Below are 16882 nucleotides of genomic sequence, written 5' to 3'. Positions count from 1 at the left end.
CACACACACACACAAAAATGCCGGGGCATTTCACCATGATACATCCCTTGATGAAAGGGCACATCCCTTCACAGGGTTCCCACACATTTTTACCAATGAATAACTTTTCCAAAACCTTTCCAGAATATTTAACCCAATTTCCAAGGACTATATAACAATAAGTCAGTGCAATAACAAGTCTCTTACTCCTTTGTGCAATACCCAAAGACAGGCAGTGTAGCAAAAACACAGTGTGGACGCTGCGAACGGACCGTGGCGTGCATGCGGATCGTGCACATGGACACGTGCCCACATCAAAAGGTTAAGAAAATTGTGGCAGGGAACCCTCAAAGTTGATTTATGGTGGTAGTAAATGAGTTAACAAAATCAATAACCAAAAACAATGCATAGCTATTTTTTTCCAGGACCTTCCAGGACCCTTGATCAATTTGAAAACTTTTCCAGTACTGGAAAAAAGAATTCTAATTTCAAAATATTTCCAGGAATTTCATGACCGTAGGAACCCTGCCTTGATAGGTTTGTAAACGAGGACAGTAGTTAAAGGTACTCACGGGCTGTGGTTCTGGCGGTGGGGGTCTCTGTGACGGGGGGAGAATCCGTCCTGTCCAGGTCGGGCAGAGGACCGCTGGGCGCCGGCGGTGGCGCGTGACTGTTATTCTCCATCGCCCCGCTGCCCGGTGGCGGCGCCGCCGTCCCGTCCGGCTGCCTGAAGACGGGCATCTCCGGCCTCCGGGCGGCGGGCCCCCCCTCCACGGGGCTGACGCTGGGGGAGGAGGCGGACGCGGGGGGCTCCCCGCCTCTCCGCTGACTGGGCTCCGGGATCCTGGAGGTGGTCGAGGACGCCGAGGAGGAGGCCGAGGAGGCCGAGCTCAGCTGGGAGTCCGTCCTCCTGGGAGGCGCGGGGGGCTCGTGGGACCCCCGCGACGCGTTGAGCTCTCGCCTGCTGCTCGCGGAGGAAGGAGGGCCCCCCGAGGGGGCGCTGCCGCCGTCGTGAGCCGCCGCCGCCGCCGCCCCCCCGGCCGCCGAGGGCCACCTCGGGCCGCTTGAGGCCGAAGCGGGCGATGCCGGCGCTGGGGGAGTTGTCGATCTGCTTGGAGGAGACCTCGATGGAGAGCTCAGTGCGCCGTGCCGACGCCGGGTCCACGTTGCGGCCTCCTCCTGTTGGGTTGTCATGAAACGAAAGACATTTTAACCCATGTAGGCATAGAATTATTGAATGCCAGTGAAACCAGTGAAAAATAGCAGATATACAAGCTCACATCGCGGCACCGAGTGCCGCGCTGCGAGCTTGTAGATCTGCTATTTTTGAAAAAGTCGTGAAAATGTGTGCAAATCTTTGAATATATGTATTTTCAAAGCGAACGTTTGTAACTCAAAGTTTGATTCTGGGTGGTCCCTGGAACTAAATATTTTGAGATGGGGGTCCGTGGCCAAATAAATATCATTTTGGGGGTCCTTCACATGAAAAGGTTTGAGAACCACTGACATAGTAGTCTGTCAAGAACAGACTAACTGAGCTCCATTTAATTGAAAAGGACCTTTTCTTTGACGATGGCTAGCCAGATTGCTGACATAGAAATGTTTTTTTTTTTTTTTTCAAAAAACCTTGGAAGGATTCAAAAGACACTTATGGGGCTGTTAAGTATGACATCATTTTGTAGGCAGAGGAGAGTTTCCGTGAATCTTTTTACTATTTTTACTATTTACACATTTTTCTTCTCTTTGTTGTTGAAAGGAAAGTGTTAGAATTATACTTTAGTCGTTATTTTTTAGTCGTTGTTTTTTGAAATAGCGAGGGACAGAAAATGCTCTGGGGGCAGATTCTCCTCTGCCTACAAAATGATGTCACGGCTTAAAAGCCCCATAGAATCGGGTCAAAATTCTAATTTTCACTATTTTTCAAAAATAGCAGATCTACAAGCTCGCAGCGCGGCACTCTGTGCCGTGCTGTGAGCTTGTATATCTGCTATTTTTCAATAGTTAAAGCATAAAATAATGATACACAATAATGTGTACCCGTTCTAAATGGGTTAAAGATTTGTTTGGGCTTTTTATGCCTTTATTGGATAGGACAGTAGACTGACAGGAAACAGGGGGAGAGATGGGGAGTGACACACGGCAAAGGTCGTCCGGATTGGGAATCGAACCGACAACGCCGTCAGGCATCAATGCCTATGTGGCAATGCCTATGTGGTATGCGCCTGGACCAGTAGGCCACTCGGCGCCCCACGAAAAACATTTTACTTGACGATCATTGTCATACAAATAATTTTGATTAATGATTTGATTGTGTTTTTGGCATTGAACACTAGTACATGCGTTATTTCTTAAACCAGTGTTTTTCAAACTTTCAAATTTCAAGGTCTCTACTTAACTCTGACAGAGTACAAATGGAACCCGCAGGTTCATTTGGTTCCATGTGTACACTGTCAGAATTACAGAATTGTATGGGTCAATTTAGACCCTCCAAAAGGAACTCCATCGAGTACAGTGCAAATCAGGTCTGTTTTACTAAGCATAGTGAAGTGATATTGATGTAGAGATATTGACGAATAATATTATCAAAGTCAGGAGTTGACACGAAGGTCATGTTTTACTTGCCCAAAGGTCATGCCCACTTGCCCGAAAAGTAAATTGTCCATTATAAAATGATTGTGACCGTAGGTCGCAGTTAACTATGGAAACCGGCACATCTTATCCAGGTATCTCTGTCTGTCTGTCTGTCTGTCTGTCACGCCTGACACTGTGGTTCCCCTGACACGTCACTGTGACATTCACAGACTGGTGACATCACAGTCAGATACTCAGAGCAGGTGGGCAAGCCTTAGTAGGGGTGGGCGATATGACAAAAATACAATATCACGATATTTTTCCAAGCACTATCACGATACACGATTTTATCACGATTCTTTTTCATGTGGGTTCTTATGGTTATTTTTCAATTTATTTGACATAAACAAGACTCTCTGAGTTCCTTTTGGGAGGTCTAAATTGAACTTTACAAGCATGTAACTCTGACAGTATACAAATGAAACCAAATGGACCCGTATTCATTTGTAAACTGTCAGAGTTAAGTGGAGACCTTGACATTTTAACGTTTGAGAACTACTGATTTAGATCAAAATGCAGGTTTAAATTTTATTCAGCAATGAATCTCTGTATTAACGATTAAACAGGATTTTTTACAAGGCTCCCTCAATTGCATCACGATATATACGATATCTCTGAAAAGGCATATCGTGTAGACATTGTATCGTCTCAACGATAATTATCACCATATCGCCCACCCCTAAGCCTTAGTGTCAAATCAATGCATGCAAAGTATTCCGAGGCAGCCCTGGACTGGCATCGCGGCACGCACTTTGGGAAGCCCTGGCCTAGCGTACAGTACCTCAGGGGTTTTCAAAGTGGGTGACGGGGCACCCTGGGGTGCTGTGACGGCAGTCCAGGGGTGCCGCGAGATCATTTGATAATATTTTGCATTTATTTGGTTGAGATAATAACCAAAATGGCCATTATCTCAACGTTTTCCTCGCAACATAATCACTAAAATATCGTCACTGTCGGGCAGAAACCTCATATCTCCAAGTTTCAAATGTGTACGTCTTGGGGCGCCTGCTGGCCTGGTGGTCAGGGCGCATACCACATACTAGGCTATGATGCCTGCTGGCGTCGCCGGTTCGATTCCCGATCCGGACGACCTTTGCCACATGTCATTCCCCATCTCTCTCCCCATTTCCTGTCAGTCTACTGTCCTATCAAATAAAGGCATAAAAAGCCCAAAAACAAATATATAAAAAAAAAAAAAAATGTGTACGTCTTTTGCCCTGCTTCATCATACAAGACTGTCGCACAAAACTAGTGAAAACAGCCGATCTACAAGCACACAACGCCTCGCGATGCGAGGCGTTGTGTGCTTGTAGATCTGCTGTTTTCACTAGTTTAGTGCATTTTATAGAAGATAAATACAAAACAAACGGTTTTGGACATACAAGGTTTCCACCCTACAACGACGATATGCTATAAATATAAGGTGTAGGGGTGCCTCGGATTAAAAAAATATTCATGGGGTGCCCTGAGACAAAAAAGTTTGGGAACCCCTGGCATACAGTACCTGACAGGTCCATGCGCCTCATGCTGGTCTTGGGGGAGCGGGGGTTGGAGGAGGTGTCCGACGGGGAGGTCCTGGAGGAGGAGGAGTAGTCCGAGGAGTTGAAGCTCCGCTGGGAGGTGACGGAGGAGGCCGAGGAGCGCAGGGGGTTGGTGTTCCGCCGGGACAGGGGCGAGGGGTGCGAGGTCGAATCCGACTCCTCCACCTCGAACGACCGCTTCAGCGCTGGAAGGAACGCACAGAAAGGTGGGAAGAAGAGAAGAGGTCAGTTGAAGGGAAAAAAACAAACATAAAAACACTGAGTTGGGATCCAGAAACGGAGGAATCCCAGTTAACAGTTACAACAGTGAGGAACCGGAACCGTTTCTGGAACTTTTTATTATTATTTTTTTATCTCACTACAGTTAATGACACAAAGTTCTCAGACCTGTCGGGCAAGCAGTGAAGCACAGGTCATGTTCGACTTGCCCAAAGGTCATGCCCACTTTCCCGAAAAGTAAATCCATCCATTATAAAATGATGAAAGGTCAAATTTGTGCTTGTAGAATTAATGGTAAATCCAATTGATAGCTGCAGTGGGGACAGTCACTTTGAAAAACAGAATGAGTAAAAAAGGTAGCCGTAGCACTGTTTATGAATAATATATATTTATACAGGAATGCACTTGCCCCGTCGGGCAACCTGAAAGCAAACTCCCACCTGCCCGAAAGCTTTATTTACTTGCCATGGGCAGTCGGGCAACAAGGGCAACTAACGGGATGTCTGCTATAATACCAGTCCTTAAACATGTTTCATTTCACAGGCTTGCAGATCTACTACTTTATCATGTTACATTTTTTAATTGGAATCCTGAAAACAGTTTTGGACATATGAGGTTTCCACCCGAAAGAGACGGTTTGCAATTGTCACTAAAGAAGTCAGACTTGAATGAGCCTCGGGTTTTGCTAAATTATTTATCCTCGTGCGATGAGTCAATGAGTACACTCTCTACTAGTAGTGTTTCTCAAACACTTTCATCTCAAGGACCCCAAAATGGATATGTATTCGGACCCCATCCTCATCTGAAAATATTCTGTACCAGGAACTCCTAGACATGAATTCCGTTAGGTTTTCAAAGAATATTCAAATGGTTATTTTTCAAGATCTGTTTTGAAAATGGCAGATATAAGCTCACATAACACATTGCGTTGTGACAGGTTATAGATCATCCATTTTCAAATATATAGGTTTAGAGGTTAAAACTGTTGATGCTATATTAAAACATTTTCCAGAGGACCCCCGGAGGCCGGGACCCCTCAAGGACCCCCGGACTTGAGAGCCACTGACTTATTTAATAGGTACTGGAACAGCTAATAAAATAATTGTGAACACCTGGTAATAATAGTAATGTTTAACACCTGGAAAATAAGATTCTCTAACAAGCTAGCCGTCAAATAAATGCCACAAATAGATGCTCAAGTTGCAAGCTGCAGCTGCCAAATGCATATAGAACTGTATGAGTGTCAGGAAATACAGAATAGCATTCAGTTGGTTTAAAATCAATAAAAACAGGTTCTGTGTGAATAAAACCCAAAGCACATATCAACAAAAATGTGGCAGGTAGCCTATGCTGCATGCACACTGGCAGATCACAAAAGAGACAAAGTTACACAGCATATTCACATCTTTGTAGCTGCAGTTGGACTTGGAACTATAGCTCAACCTTTTTGTAGCTTTGCAGCTACAAACGTTGGCTGTATCTTTGTATCGGGACAGTACCAATGTTCCCCAGGTACCCACCCCCCCAAAAAAGGTTCCATGTTCCCCGCTTACCCAAAAAAGTCCTATGTACCCCAGGTTATATTTCCCCACTTACCCCGCACAAAAAAAGGTTCTATGTTACCCACTCAACTAAAAAAAGGTTCTATGTTCCCCACTTTCCCCGCACAAAAAAAGGTTCTATGTTACCCACTCAACTAAAAAAAAGCTTCTATGTTCCCCACTCATCCAAAAATGCAGGAAACATAACTCTAAACACACACAACGGAACATAATGGGAAGAAAATATTAATACTAGTGGGTCAGGGTGGAACTAGGGACATCTGGCACCATATTTGTGTTATGACTGGGCAGTGGGCACCTGGACATCTGGGCACTATAGGTAGGGGCATGTGGAGTGGACATTTGAATGAGTGGGCACCAGGAAAAGAAGGTACTTAGGGGTGAAGAGAAGACACTTGGGCACTAGGGCCACCTCACTGGACAAGTGTGGGCACCTAAATTAGGATTGCCCACATGTCCTTAGTGCCCTGATGTCCCACCATTTCCTGCATTTGAGTTGAGAACATATCTTGTTTTGGGGTGGGGAACACAGAACCTTTTTTGGTGGAGGGTGGGTGGGGAACATAGAACCCACCCTAAGTTCCCCAGGTTCTATGTTCCCCACATCCCCCCCAAAAAGGTTCTATGTTCCCCAGGTTCTATGTTCCCCACCCACCCTCCCCACAAAAAGGTTCTATGTTCCCCGCTCAACCAAAAAAAGGATCTACTGCTTGTTCCCCACCAACCAAAAAAAAAAAAGTTTATGTTCCAAACACAAATGCAGGAAATGGTGGGACATCTGGGCACTAAGAACATGGGGGCAATCCTAATTTAGGTGCCCACATGTCCCCATAGTGCCAAGATGTCTCCACCCCTAAGTGCCCACTCGTCCAAATGCCCATATGTCCCTAGTGCCCAGATGTCCAGGTGCCCACTCAGAAAGATGCCCAGTCATAACAAAAATATGATGCCCAGATGTCCCTAGTGCCCCCTGTCCCACTAGTATTTGTAATTTCTCCCCATTATTGTGTATTTTGAGTTGTTATTAATAATTATAAATATGTTTCCTGCATTTTTGGATGAGTGGGGAACATAGAACCTTTTTTGTGGGGTAAAGTGGGGAACATAGAACCTGGGGAACATAGGGCATTTTTTGGGTAAGCGGGGAACATAGAACCTTTTTTGTGGAGGTAAATGGGGAACATAGAACCTGGGGAACATAGATACTTGGGCCTATCCTTTTGGCCTCGTACCAGTGAACTGTACTGTCATGAAACTGTACCTTGTCCTATGCTATTGCTAACTTCTAATAAATTCTTCAATCAATCACATCAATCACTCTATGTACACCATAGAGTTTTATGGTGCATATTGACTGATTGAGAAGGCTACTATTAACAAGGTTGTCAATTGTGCTCATTTAATCAGAATCTATATGCTACATAATAAAATAGGCTACACGTCTAGTTTAAACACAAACAAACAAACAAAAAAGTATCAGGGAAAGGAGGGTTGGGCAACTTGTGGGCAGAGGATGACATAGCCCAAACAACCAACACATGGTTGACTTGTGTTGAGCATGCATGCTGATGCTATATTTGCCAGCTATATTATACAACAAAGTATATTTGTTTGGTTCCAAACAGCCATCCATTTGTGCAATCTCAAAGTTATGGCGGTTGACATTGAATTAACTAGTTTCAGAACAACTGGAACAACATAAATGACAGAGCGTGCTACGTAGGCTACTGCTTCATTCACTGCGCGTCGAAATGGCCTTTATATTATTGGACCACTCATCATTACATGTCATTCATTATGTTCGTGTCACTACAATGAGTCAAACGTCGTGCACGCACCTGTCAGCCACTGTGGACTCTCAGGCAGCAGTAGTTGTAATATTGCTATCCACATCAGAAGCACCATTTCAATGAACAAAACACAGCAGAACTCAAGCACTCCCCGCTCAACATGCACGTCCTCCTTACCCTTCTTTACGCGTTTCACAACGGACAACATGTCCCTCATTCTGTCCGAAAAAAACACTCTCCTGCGATGACAACTGTTCTATTTCTAAGTGTGGTTCGTTTGGGAGCGGGGCGCCAGATAGAGATGGGACGTTCGCGAACGAATTGAGTCTTTTGAACGGCTCTTTGAAATGAACGATGGGATCCGGTTCACAGTAGGGAGCCGTTCCTTTCTAATGAACAATGTTGGGATAACGGTAGGCAAATTCTTGTAAAAAATATCAATACTGTCTGCAACTGCAATCAATGTGGAAATACTCTGCCACAGTAGAAGTTTGGAATGTTAAGTAGACTACTTGAGTAAAAGTACAAAAGTATTGGTATCAAAAAAAAATCACAGGTTTTCCAATGAATACAATGTAGAAAATAATTTAGAAAATAGCAGATCTACAAGCTCACAATGCGTCTCAACGCAACGTATTGTGAGCTTGTAGATCTGCTATTTTCAAATGGCAGGTATGTATGCCTACCTATGTGTCCGAAATAAATGTATATAGGGGGGGCTGTTTAAGTTATTTGTAATTATGATAAAAAAAAATCTACAAAGTAATTAACTACAGAGTAACTAGAATGAGCCAGTCTTTTGAACGGCTCTTTGAAAGAAACGGATCCCAGAGATCCGGCTCACTTCAAAGAGCCATAAATCCCATCTCTAACACCAGATAAAACACGTTAATCAAATAACGTAAACGCAACGGAGCGAACACCTGCGTGTTGCGCGCAACCGTACGCGCCCATGACGCGTCCCCGTTCCAATGAATCGATTAACGAATGATCAAACAACGCAGACAAGTTCCTGCTACAACTTTGCAACAGCACAATCTCCGAATTAATTCTACTGTAAATATGGGGAAACAGCCTCTATTCTCTTCAACAATCGAATTCAAAATCCAATATCATGCGTCTATCATCCACACCGCTGTCCCTCGCGAGCCCGCCTCCAGTATCCGGTATTTTCCACACAAAAGTACATGCAAGCTGGCAACGTTTCCGTATCCGCTATACTAGAGCCAAACTGGATCTATTCTGCAACCTGCAGAGCGGCTTGATCCCAGGCCATGCTGCATGCAATTACACAAATTGACCAGGTAAATAATAATAACAATAAATCTGACTTCTTGTCACTTGAATCACTTTGAATCGTTTTGTACAAAATAGCGTTATCACTCATCTCTCTGTAGTTCTGTTTATCTAAGCCTAAATAAGCCCTTTTGCAAATCCCGCCCCATTCTGCCCTGTTACTATGATAGGACATTTGACCCTGGGCAGATTGTTTTTATAGTGGCAGTGAATGGGATTTTTTTTCCCTTCATAGCCTCATTACAGCTATATAAAGTACCAAAGGAAAAACATCTAGGTGATATTAATAAAAAGGGAAGTCAAAGGTACAGTAGTTACATTGCAAAACAGGGGGTTTACCCGAAAATATATGTTTTAATTTGTTTAATCCCAGTGGGACAGAATCCTCTTTGCAGATTCTTTTATAGTGGTAGTGGATGGGATTTTTTTCCCCTTCATAGCCTCATTACAGCTATATAAAGTACCACAAAAAACACATCTACGTGATATTAATAAAAAGGGAAGAAAAAGGTACAGTAATTACATAGCAAAACAGTAGTTTTCCCCCCGAAAATAAATGTTTTAATTAGTTTAATCCTCTGGATCAGAAAGAGAATAGACCGCGCATTGCATCCTGGGTAGGAAGAGGACAGAACTATAATCCTAACCTCACATAATAGGCTGGCTTTTCGTAATTCTGCCCATTTAAAATATATGTACCCAATCGTGACTCTTAGACCATTGATATGGTCCATGTGAACTAGTTTGTTGAAGCTTATTCATTATGATGAGCGAGATCACGGCCGAGATCGCGGCCGTACCGGGCGATCGCCGTGTCGCGCACTGCGGACAGTTTTGAAAGCCACATTTAACATTCTCCACTGCACAAACTCCACCCCCGATAGCAAAAAGTGAATGTTTTTTTCTGGTTGGCCAGTCAGGGAGTCTCAGGGACCAATCAGAAGGCTGACAAACGGTCTATTGTTTTACTATTGCCAAATACAGTGTAGCATAAGCCCTATTTTACACATTCACACATTTTCAAAAACATTAGTGCCTTCATTTTAAAATAAACTACATTTTAAAGTCCAGTTTTGATGTCAACATTTTCAATATAAAACACCCTAATTTTTTATATAGGCCTATTTCTTCTGATTCAATTAGGCTACAGTTGTGCAAATAATTTGTGGTTTAACACGTTTACAGATCAGCAGGTGTACACAGTGTTTGCCAATGCTTTATCATCAATGTTTCTTTTTTTTTTTTTTTTTAATGAGAGACTCCGGTCAGCCATGATTTAAGTGGTTAAACCTTATAACTCTATGGGTTAAACAGTAAAATACTCCCCCCCCCCCCCCCCCCTTCACACATACCCTCTTTTTTATTATTATTATGCACTGTGTTGTGTTGTACAGTGGTTCTTCTGCCAACTTAACCATGGTGTTGCTTTGACTGTGATGTCTTTCCATCATGCTGCACTTATTTTTTCTTGCCCTTGGCTGTAATCTGTATTTTTAACTGCTGTACTGTCTAGCTAGCAGATCTACAAGGCGTACAAGCTCACTGTTGCATCGCGACACATTGTGAGCTATAGGCTTGAAGTGCTTATATAGTCACTTCTTTTTGGCATGCTTTCATTAGTCTGGGATCACTTAACTTTCCTGGGTTGTATATCCGGTTGGGAGCGGAAACCACAACACGTCATGTTGTAGTACTACAATTCACTCTTTGTCAAATCCCGCCCAATTTTGTTCTTGTTACTAGGTGGGACAAAACAGCCAGGGCAGATTGTTTTTATAATGGAAGTGGATGTGGGGGGGGGGGGGGGGGGGGGGGGATATTTTTCATAGCCTCATTATTGCTATTTAACGTACCAAAAGAAACACATCTACGTGATATTAATAAAAAGGGAAGAAAAAAGTACAGTAGTTACATTGCAAATAGGGATGTCACCGAATAATCGATTTTCGAATATTCGTTAGATTAATCAATATTCGATTTTAATATTTCATAATCTAATTTCTTTTTTTTTTTTTTTTTCCGTTTTTTTTTTTTTTTTTTTTTTTTAATACTATTTTTTGGCTTAGTTAGTTAGTTTCAACCAAAATATAGAATATAGGCTAACAATAGTATTAATGATAATAGTAAATGGCCATTGATTTATTATTCACACCAGCACCAACTGTAAACTGTGTAGAGTGAAGGAGCACAGCAGAGTGGCTGCCTGCTACTGCCTGCTACACACTCCCCTCCCCCCCTGTCTCAGACACAGGTGTGATTGATTCAGGCTTGATTGTTTGGTACTTGGTGGCCATCATCAAAGAAAAGGGAAAACAGCGTCCTCTGTATCGTAAAGCATCACAGAATCTGTTCTTGAGAGATTAGGTGAACAGTACACTGGCACACTAAAAAGAAAGATGAAGAGTAGTAGTTAGGCTACCAATTACCTGAAGAGCCATGTTGTACATATGTAAATGTGCATTGAAATCCAGTAAAAAAAAAAAAAAAAACGAAAAACAGAAGAAAAAAAAAACTTTTTTTTTTTTTTTTTATAAAAAAATAATAATAATAATTAATTATCGATTTTCGAATAATATTCGAATATTGCTATAGAATAATCGATTTTGATAAAGGTCCATTTTTGACATCCCTAATTGCAAAACAGTGTTTTTCCCCCGAAAATACATGTTTTAATTAGTTTAATCCTCTGCAACAGGCAGAGGATAGAGAGATGAGAGAAAGCGCAGTGCATCTTGGGTAGGAAGTTGTGGAATTATAGGCTGGCTGTCAACATAACATTGTAATGTTTAATTGTAATTCTGCCCATTTAAAATATATTACCCAATCGAATCTCTTAGTTACATCATTATCGTTCATGTGAACTAGTCTGTTGAAGCTTATGCATTATAATTATCTAAATCGCTATCACCTCGCGGCGCCGTACTGTGCGCCGGCCCCGCGGTGAAGACTGAAGCGACATTCTCCCACTGCATAACTCCACCCCCGGTAGCGAAAAGTGAATGTTTTTTTTCTGGTTGGCCAGTCAGGGAGTCTCAGGGACCAATCAGAAGGCTGACAAAAATGTGTGAAAAATGTGTTTGGTACATGCATCTTTTAGTCCAACTCGTAGCGACTGGCAAGACTACACTTGGCTACTCGAGCATTTTAATAGGGATTGGGGAAACAAAGGGGGGGAACCAAAACAAAGCGACGCCGCTTCTTCTAGTGGTTTCCGCTTTAGGCGGAAACCAAGCGGCCTGTTGTGAACGAACTGGTGAGGTGAGGTTAGTTTTCATAGACCTGGTTGCTAGCCTGGTGAGGCGAGGTTAGTTTTCATAGACCTGGTCGCTCGTTTCTGCCGCAAAATCTGGCAACACTGCTGCTCAGAAACCAGATAGCAGGGGTCCCTGCCAGGTCATTCATTCCAGTCCACGTCACTCGTTCACACTTGACACACAAACCATTTGACCAGCCAGCTGCCTGCAGGCCCTCCTTGTTACTATTGTCAGAAAGCAGGCCCTCTCTTAACCCTGGCCAGCGGTTTGCTCTGCATGTCAGGAGACGATGACGTGTGTGGGGGGGTTGAAACCTGCACCTCAGCATGCCTGGCAGATAGATCCAAACAGCTCCACAGCAACGAGGCCCTGGTCCCACATAAACACCCCGGCCATGACAGAGGAGCAGGCATCTGGCCCGCGCCTCTGGCCACCAGCCAGGCCCCGGCATGGGGGCGGGGGGAACAGGGGCGTCACAGCAAATTCTGGGCCCTGGGTACAAGGATTCACTGCGGGCCCTCGCACAATTAGTTTGTGATTTTACTATTGAAAAATAGCAGATAGACAAGCTCACAGCGCGGCACCGAGTGCTTTCAAGCTAGCTTTAAAAAATCGTGAACATAATGTGCAAGTCTTTAAATATTTCAAATCCTTCTAAGGTTTTTTGAAAAACCTATGTTTCTATGTCACTGGCAGGGGAGGCCTTAGCTATGTTTCACCAGTTTCAATTGAAACGGGCCTCAGCCACCAGGGGGCCTCCAAGAGCTAGCCAGCAAGCCTTGTTCAACTTGCAACACACGTATAACACTTTTTAATAATCATATAACCTTGTTAATATAATGCCATTTAGGTCAATGCTATAACATTATGTAGTGATATAATAATAATAATATACAAATAGCAGGCAGTCAACTTCTGTGTGCGATTGTTGCGTGGCTACTGTGGCATGGGTGTGCTGGTGGTGGCGTGGGGGGGCTCATCAATAGCTCTTGAAACGGGCCTCCAGATTACTAAATCCGCCCCTGGTCACTGGTGCTCAAACGTTTTCATGTCAAGGACCCCCAACATGATATGTATTTCGCCACGGATCCCCCATCTCAAAATATTCAGTTCCAGGGACCCCCCAGAAGCAAAATTTGAGTTACAAATGTATTCATTGCACACATTTTCACGACTTTTCAAAAATAAGCAGATCTACAGAGCTTGTTTATCTGCTATTATTCAATAGCTAAAGTACAAAATAATTAAGGCCCCTCCACCTTGGGCCCTAGTGACTCAGTCCCCCTAGTAACCCAGTCCCCCCCCCCCCTTGTGACGCCCCTGGGGGGGAAGACCCCAGGCTTTCCTCCCTGCTTGGAACACACTGACTGCATGCGTACGTACGGCTCGTATCTGCTGGGATCGGTGTCAAATGACTCAGTATAATCACCCACGTTGGATCCAGTTGAAGCGAAGGATACCGAACGAGAGAGAGTGACGTTTGTTGTTTACCAGGGTTCCGTGGGGCGCAGCAAGAGGACTTTTAAGGGCATTGTAGCAGGAGAACTAAAGCTGAAACTGAAACAGCATTTGTATGGAAACCTAATTAGTAACTGTGTACTGTAATCTCCAGTTCTTTGTTTCTTGTCTGGATTTTTGGGCTAGTTGCTTTTGGTCTCATTAACTCTGCTGCGATGGCATACTTGTTAGCGTGCGTGTGTGCGTGCTTGCGCGTGTTCTCATTCATATTCAGATGTATGCAGCAGTTATTGATACTTCAAGAAGCAGGGACGTGGAGAGACTGTTAGAGAGGCAGGGGCTGACATTTCTAAAAGGGCCTTTTGGTGAAAATATCAAAAATAGCAGACCTCCAAGCTCACAACGCGTCACAGCGGTGCTTGATTTCTACAAAGAGAGGGCAATTCTTTCAACATAAGATGCTGCATTCAAGTTCAGCAAAGTTTGGACATGGCAATTCTCTTGAATGCTGCCTTCAGGTATGGCATGGAAAGAGGGCATTTGCATTTCTTTCACCATGGTAAAAACGGCATTCGTGGTCTGGAGAGGGCACTTTTTACATGGGCGGATAAAAGGGCAGGGGCTCAAGCCCCCTTTGATGTCTATTTGTGCATGTGCCTGCTCATCAGCGCCCCCCCCCCCCCCCCCCCCCCCCCCCCCCCCCCAGCCGGACCCTCGGTTGCTGGACAATGGGGGTCTTTCTGTCAGAGTTCCCTGGACACTGTGGGCAGCTGGCAGTGCATGTGTGCTGAGGTGACACACTGGAGCTTGGGTTTCCTCCCAGAGGAGCCCCGACAGGATCTGGGTAACGAAGAGATCGCTGATGACAAACGTGGTGGTCTAAAAAATAGTGTAGTAGTAATTCTACTTTCTTCGTCATCTGATCAGCTTAGTGATCATAATACTAATACTAGCTGAAGAAATGCTATACACAGAGCTCTATATGGGTCATACATTAACATTATGACTATAACCAAACAGGGAGAAGTCTGTAGTAAGGATTCCATGTATTGTACTGTTATAGTACAAGATCAGCTCCTTCCATCAAATCATAGCCTACCATATTTCATGTTACCGAACAAGAGGGCAAAATACATAATACATAATAACTGCAGCTGACGTCTTCTCCTTACAACTGACCATATTTCAGTCAGATGAATCACAAATTGATTGAAAAGATTTGATTCATATACTAGTGTGAATATTATATTTGATCTTGGCATTCAGGCTCTGCTATATATTACTCCCTGATCAGCATATTTCTTAAGACAACCATTTAAGAGCATGGAGATATATACATCCCCAGGGCAGGGACGCTGAAACCCGTTTTGGTGCACCGACACACAGCTGTCTGTCGGGTACCCCCCGCGACGACGAGGTGGAAAACCCGTTTGATTCTAACTTTTGCAATGCACCAGATCAGTCAACGGATGACCGTCGAATCTCCACTGTGATTATGTGTCCGTGTCTGAGTGAGTGCACAGTGCACACTCCGAGTAACTCCGAGTAATGAGTCGCATGGACTGCGCTGTGGCCCCGCCCCCAGCTCAAATGGATGAAACCATAGCAGGCATCACAACCGTTGATCAGGCATCACGCACGCTCACATGCATGCCGTGATTACTTTTAGGCGGAGCAAATACATATTCGTTATTACGGTGATTTATTTTTCTTATTATTGTTATTTTCTTTTTTTTTCTCTCTCTCTCATTTTTTGGTGCCCTTCGGCAGTGTGACGCCCGACGCACAGCGCGTCATGCACGTCATGGTAGCGGCGGCACTGCCCCAGAGGACAACAGCACCCTTGGGTGGTGTGCTGGGAGCAAACAAAGCAAGAGGAAGAACAATGAAGGAGGCGAGCTTAAAGATGCAATGCCATGATTTTTTCCCCCCTAAAACATGATGATCAGGTATTATGATTATACTAAGAGGAAGATTTTTTCAAAAAAAATTACAGAAAGTGTTATTTTTTTTATTTTTTATGTGGCTACACCCACCAGTTCATTAAGTATGCCTGGTTGTCAGGTGGGTGGTGACCCAGCTGAGGTTAGCCAGAACCACAGTGTTGGGAATGGTTAAAAGGGAGGGGATGAGTTTATGTTTATTTAATCTGTGTTTTTCGACTGGGCCTTTTGAGGCCCTGTCTTTCAGCTTTCAGGAAGTAACCAAAAATACACAGGGAAGACAAATCTGCACATTATAACCACACCTGGGGATCTATTAGAGTCAACTCCATAGACACATGCAAAACAGAAAAAGTACAAAACTATGGCACCACCTCTTTAAATAGACCAATGCCAATATGGTCAGCTAATTGACACGTCACATATGGTGCATGGCAGCATAGTGCCGTGATGCACCATCAAAACCTCTTGAGTGGATCTGCCTGAACTAACTTGCCGGTTACACATCATTCACATGCGGTCAGGGGCGTCACAAGGGGGGGAGAAGTGGGACTGAGTTACTAGGGCCCAAGGTGGAGGGGCCTTAATTATTTTATACTTTAGCTATTGAAAAATAGCAGATGTACAAGCTCAAAGCGCGGCACCAAGTGAGCTTGTAGATCTGCTAGTTTTGAAAAATCATGAAAATATGTGCAAATCTTTGAACATATGTATTTTTTAAGCGAACAAGTCAAATTGTATTTCTGGGGGGTCCCTGGAACTAAATATTTTGAGATGGGGGTCCGTGGCCAAATACATATCATGTTGGGGGTCCTTCACATGAAAAGGTTTGAGCACCACTGACATAGAAACATAGGTTTTTCAAAAAAAAACCTTAGAAGGATTTTACATATTCAGACTCCGCAAAAAATGTTCATGATTAAGAAAAGTATATATAGCAGATCTACAAGCTTGCAGTGAGGCACTCGGTGCCGCGCTGTGAGCTTATGTATCTGCTATTTTTCAATAGTTAAAGCACAAAATAACGCGTAATAATGCGTTCCCAGTCTAAACAGGTTAAACCTCCCCCTATGAAGAACATTCATGGGGGGCCCGCAGTGAATCCTTGTACCCAGGGCCCAGAATTTGGTGTGACACCCCTGCACGTGGCAGCCATTTTGCTGTTACATCATCCTCTGGGGGGAGTTGTAAAACCCCACCTCGGTCTTG

The 16882-nt window shown here is 43.9% G+C and overlaps 1 pseudogene across 1 annotated transcript in view; it reads right to left on the bottom strand.

Annotated features, from left to right (window-relative positions):
* Window positions 1–16882, bottom strand: part of LOC308283905 (septin-9-like) — a 224786-nt pseudogene that overhangs the window by 102237 nt on the left and 105667 nt on the right. Inside the window, exons 3-4 of the transcript XR_013963337.1 lie at window positions 4115–4336; window positions 552–1158 (exon numbers count right to left, since the gene is read on the bottom strand). The product of XR_013963337.1 is annotated as a septin-9-like (transcript). The remainder of the gene's footprint in view (window positions 1–551; window positions 1159–4114; window positions 4337–16882) is intronic.

This window comes from Nannobrachium achirus (assembly GCF_963921795.1).
Source record: "Nannobrachium achirus genome assembly, chromosome: 4".
NCBI classification, from domain to species: domain Eukaryota; kingdom Metazoa; phylum Chordata; class Actinopteri; order Myctophiformes; family Myctophidae; genus Nannobrachium; species Nannobrachium achirus.
This window is presented reverse-complemented; position numbering and strand designations above follow the sequence as displayed.